Genomic DNA, 6,025 nt, shown 5'->3' with positions numbered 1-6,025 from the left:
GCCAATTAGCACAAATGGTAAGTTCCGACAGTGCCTACAAGTGTGCCTACTGGCCGCTAAATGGCAATACCGGTTTCATATGTATACACCTGGTATATAACTGAATGAATACAAAAGTTAAATAATTTAAGATACCGAGAGATATTTCGCGAAATTAAATTTTTTAATGATAACCCAACCTAAATTGTAATTTTTCAAAATTTCAATTTACGCAAAACTTAATAACGTACAACAGTTTTTTATTTGTAAAAATGCTTATGCTTGAAAAATAAGTAACTCTGCATATTTAGAAAAATATTAAGTGCTAGTAATTATCGTTCAAAATGAGGCAGTTGAATTTCTAGGTTTATGTCAGTAAATTTACACCGACTGATTGGAAGTTTTAATCTTTTGAACCACATGCTTATGCCTGCTTTAGCTAGTTTAATTTTCTGCTGGCGTATCCTAAATGCAGCTCTTAGGCATGAGTCAGAATTCTTCGGGAACACCAAGAACAGAGGAAAAATACACGAGTGACATTATGCTCACGATGCTTAGCGTCGCCACCCAGGTATCCAGGAGAATTGCTTGGTATAAGAAATATTAGCAGAAATCGAATGCGAAAGAGAAAAGGTCTAATAGGGTGGCCTTAAAGTACTAATTATTTTAAATACCTTCACGACTCTACAATCTCCTAACATTTTTAAATAACTTGAAATTTTCAAATAAGTTTTGAAAACATCTATAGGTACTTTAAAAAAATTTATAAATGGTTCCCTCAAAATAAGAATTGTGTCCAACCTACGCAAAGCGATTCAAAGATGACAGCTCTCAGCAATAATCTCAAAATCGCACCGGTATGCTTTTTCGCGTGCGGTTTCGTCTTTGCTTCAGACAAGTCTTGGCACGCTTATTCAATCCGAAGTACATACATATCTCTCTTGAGTACCTTTCGACGACATTTAATGCAATTCTGTGCTTGATTGCACCGGAAGCATAGATCTTCACCTCAACCATATAGAATACATGAATGATATTATGCTCGTAAATGTTTGGTTTAACGCTGAAAAAACTCAGATGAATTAGGTAGTGTGACAGCTGATAGCAAAAATATAATGCGAGAGAGGAGGAACTCATGGTGCGGACCCGTCAGATACTGTTCGTTGTGATACAAAAATTTTGAAATGAGACGGTGGGTGTAGTTTCCCCAAGTGACATCAATCTCTCCATCATCTCACAGATGATAAGGCTATGAGAGGTTAAATAAATAACTTTTTATTTGTCATTATAGATCATCGACAAGAAGTGTTGGTTGGATGCTGCATCCTTGCAGTATGCTTAGTATATGCATATTTCACATAAATGTCCGACGCTACAGAGTGTGTCATGCACAATCCGAATTCTTATCACAGATTATATATGGTTGTTTAACTAAAGTTGGAGCGACGCTTATTTAAAGGCTTTTTGCATTCCTGTGCAGTATATTGTATAGCAATTATGCTCCTTCCGATCAGTTAGTTTCTAGAACTAAAAGTTTTTCGCATTATCTTGGTTCCTGCATTACCCGCAACTTGGCAGTTTCTCAATACTATATAAACGATACGTGTAAAAGTATGCCCCTATACGGAGTAGCACAATTAATATAGTGACAACCTTTTTAGGAAAACGAGCTTAGTTACATCGTTTTAAAAATTTTCAGATTAAAATTGAAACCCTTATTAGAAGTCTAAATGAGATATTAAAAATCTACAATTTTAATTATATTATATTGCTGAATCACAGAAAACTGTAAAGGGTAAAGCGGTAATAAAAAGAGAGAAATAGGAAGAAAGTAGAAGAATTTCTCTGTTATTTGGCAGGCGTCTGAGAGTGAGAGCAGTTAGCGAACATGTTCATAAGCTATGAGTCATAATGTTATTAGATATAAGCGAGTGCTAATTCTCAGCGAGAGATATATGAAAAAGGTTGTCGCTGAACAAGCTGTTGTAGAGATGGTAATTAACAGAGGTAGAAAGCTGAAAACTTTCGAAAAGAGCCTAAAAGTTAAATTAACCAGAAAAATGCTGTTGAATAAAACAAGAATCTAACGACCAAATTTGAAACACAACGAATAAAAAAAAACAAAAAGTCCTATTGTAATCTGAAAAATAAATATAATATATAATGTATTGTGTTTACAATAGATTGGTCTACTGACCCTCATTCGGTTCTCAGGTATCAAAGCGAGAGCACCTGTTCGTCGGTGCTGTCAATTGCTACCACTTAAATTTTTTTGCCTTAATAAGAGTACTGTAAGAGCACCGAAACGTTCGTAATGCAGTTTTATTTATTTATGTTTTGTTATTTTTATTTTATTGTAATTTGATAATAATAAAAATAAAAAAGACGGAAGAAAGGGAACGGGAAGAAAGGGGATGTGGTTGGCTGCCTTCTCATTTTTCTTTCGTTTTTTTCATTTTTGTGTGAAAACTTTATTTATTTTTTTCAGATTACAAAAGGATTTTTTAAACCTTTTTCATTCGTTGTGGTCCAAATGTGGTCGCTGGATTCTTGTTTTATTTAACAGGATTTTGCATCACTTTTATTATTGGACTTTAAATGGAATTTTTAATTTGGATTTTAGTCTAATTCAAATTTCTTAAATTTTGAATTAACCAGCACTTCGTTTCTAAAGAGAAGTGAATGCAGTAATACTAGTATTTATACCCAAATACTGAGCATAGTTTACGCTGAAAATTGTGGTCCTATGCAGACTAATCCCTTGGATAGTTGCAAATAATTTTTCACTTTTATTAACTACCGCACAAAAAGTTGCAAAGTCCTTATTTAAAATTATATAATTAAAGTGTTATCTATTTTTTTAAATATAAGGCACTCTTTGATGAATAATCAAACTAGAAATAGAATCTAAAACAAGAACTCCGACAACGAAGGAGAATATTGCAGTAGGAAGTTAAACGATTACTTGAGTGGTTGTGGAATAAAGAACAGGCTGACGTAACCATATAGCACAAGTCTGTTCAAAGGGCGAGATCGATGCAATCAGCATGTGAAAGTATATTATTTCCAACACCACTTATCCCTCCTCAGCTCAAAATATCGTCGGTAGAGTTCTATTTCGTTACGTGAAACAAGGAATGCAGTCCTGAAGACTAAAATTTATTTGAAAGGTGCTTCACGGCATTATTAGCTTACTAAGAAATCGTCAAAAGTATTTAAAATAAGAACCATCCAATTGAACTTTTGAATATCATGGAGCTTATCATTATCACTATAAAATAAAATAATATTATAAACATTCCTACTTTAAAATAATTAAATTATTAATAAATTTATTTTACTGTTATAAAAAAGACTGAAATTTTTAGGAAAGGATATTAGCAAACATTGGAGCTTCATTCAAAGTATACTTTATAACAATAAAATTAGAAAATCAATTGTCAACTTGGTCATCCAAAATCACCTACTGCAACACGTGTCTCCTGTAATGAATGCTTGAATCACAATACGAGAGCGCCAAACTAACCAAGGTCAAGAATTTATAAAAGCGAGTAGAGATATAGAATGTGGAAAAATTACATCTGCTATTTAAACAATTTATACGGTCCTTTTAGGACATACCTGCTACATGCTGCAATAAAGCGGTGTAGCGGAAAGACAGAATTGCACAGTTATTAAGATAGCGAGATGCATACTTTTTGAAACAGATCTCTCGCTCTTTATCGTCTTGAGCAAAGAGGATTCTATCAGAAAATCACATTCGAAAAACTTGAGAGTTTTAAGCTGTTAAGCTGTGACATTAATCAAGGCTCCGTACAACGGGAAAATGATTCTCGATATTAAAATATAATTTCACAAGTCTTTTCAAAGAGTCTAAATCATAAATAATGTGGGTACCAGATTAAAGCAAGATCTAAGTCAAGCCTAATGTAGTCTGTTGGACGGCTTTAATAGGAAAGAAGAGCATCAAAACTTCACACCAAAATATCTTTGGCTGGCAATCATAGCAGAGACAGATTTAGCGAAGGCTATTCCTTTAAAAATACAGATATGTCCCACTTGATGTCAAAGTTTTACCAATCCAATGAGTGGTTGGGACTGCCAGAGCGAAAGTAGTAAAAGGGTGGTAGGATGTTGTGCTCAAATTATCAGTGTTCTGTGGTATACCGTTTACGCCAGGATTTTAGCAAAACACTCACAGGCCTCAACGTGAATTCGAGTCATTTGAATAATGCATCGTCTTGCTCATAAGATGAAGGAGAAAAAATAACATCCTCAGATTAACAAATTCATTCTGACGAATAAAACTCTTGCAAAGTACGTATCCTCTTTAAAACCATAAGTTCTGATTGATCCTTATTCAATATAACTTTTGTTAGAAACGTGTATCTCCAAATTTTTTCAAGCATTTTATAATAATTACGGCGGATATATCTGATGGAGTAAAATATTTGTACTCTTTTTATGCTCCAATTAGGTGCTCCAAGAACCGGCCTTATTGACTCTAGCTTTTTTCATGCAGGTGGTTACATTATTAACTAAATTATAATAGATCTATTTCCAAACGAGGATATTTAATTTTTAGGTGAAAAGGGCAACTTTTTAATGAAAAATAAAACATATTTTCGTTTGAATTTAAGTGGACTAACCAGACTTTTTCAAAGTAAAAAAATCATTATCCACCTTAAAAGTGAGCGATAAATCATTTCTGTGCAAGCATGGTTTAGCTTACCTCCTTCTGTGTTGACTCATTCGATGTAGCACACATTTATTACTGGGAAAATATGCTTCCAGAGCTTTACGTGTAGTTTAATAAATTTCTGTTAATGCAGGTTAGGTGAGGTCAGATTCTGTTGGATAAAGTTATGTTAAATAAGTTGATATCAGGCAAGGGTTGATCCTTCACAGTTGTTGACATGTTCTTGAAGTGAAAATTTGCATCACTGGCATTATTTTGAAATTTATTTGCCTCAGTGCATGATTTTCGTCATTTTTTGAGGTTATGGCTCAACCATGACATGATGGGTGATATTTGATACCGAATTTGAATTCAGCGCCCCGAAATCCATAGGAATACGTGTGTCTTGTTACCAGATCCGCACAATTTTTTTGTGTGGCTGTGTAATCTTTCTAGAAAGTTCAAGATAATTTTTTTGATTTCTTGAAGTTTTTCAACATGTTGAAAAGGTTTTTAATTGTATTTTACAAATTTAAAAAATCTACGTTGTTTTGTTTTCAAAGTTTTAATTGTTTTTGAAACTTTTTAGAAACTACAAAATATATTTTGATACAATATTTACTTTTCTTAATTATTTGAGAAAGTTCAGTGGAATTAAAAACAAAAAAGTCGAATAGTCTTCTAGATTCTTTTTTACCAATGTTGGAAATCCTTTGGATTATTTCAATATCTGTACGACTATAGTCTCAAATTATATACAATTTTTCATTTCCTAACTTATTTTTAGACGAAGCGCTACATCGAGTTAAAAATTTGGAATAATATATAACAATCACTATGAAAAATTGTTCTGGTATTAAATTTTAATATTTATGAAAAAAGGAAAAAAAAATGATTTAGAAAAAAAACCTTTCTTATCATTACACAAATTTAGGGCCAGACTAACATTCCTTAGTGCTTCTTATTCAGTATGCCAATGTCTCAACTCGATGTGGCGCTTCGTGTGAAAATAAGTTGTGAAATAAAAAACTATCGGTAAGGTAGGAATGTGGTAATCATTTAAAATGGAAAAAGTCTACTTTGAAATGTTTGATACATGTTTTGTGATTATAGAAACTCATTTGAAATTATCATTTCTCTCTCTAAATATTTTATTAAAATTCGTTCATAAAAAAAATTAATTAAAGTTTGAGTTTTTCAAATGTTAAATAATTTTTGAATTATAATAGATCTTAAAAAGTTACTGTAACTTAAAAAAATTACTGATAACTTTGAAAAATTCAAACAAAATTTCAAAGAAATTACGATAATAAAATCAAAATCGACATGTTTTTGAAGTGAAAATTGGCATCACTGGCATTATTTTGA

This window comes from Belonocnema kinseyi, chromosome 10 (assembly GCF_010883055.1).
Source record: "Belonocnema kinseyi isolate 2016_QV_RU_SX_M_011 chromosome 10, B_treatae_v1, whole genome shotgun sequence".
Classification (NCBI taxonomy): domain Eukaryota; kingdom Metazoa; phylum Arthropoda; class Insecta; order Hymenoptera; family Cynipidae; genus Belonocnema; species Belonocnema kinseyi.
This window is presented reverse-complemented; position numbering follows the sequence as displayed.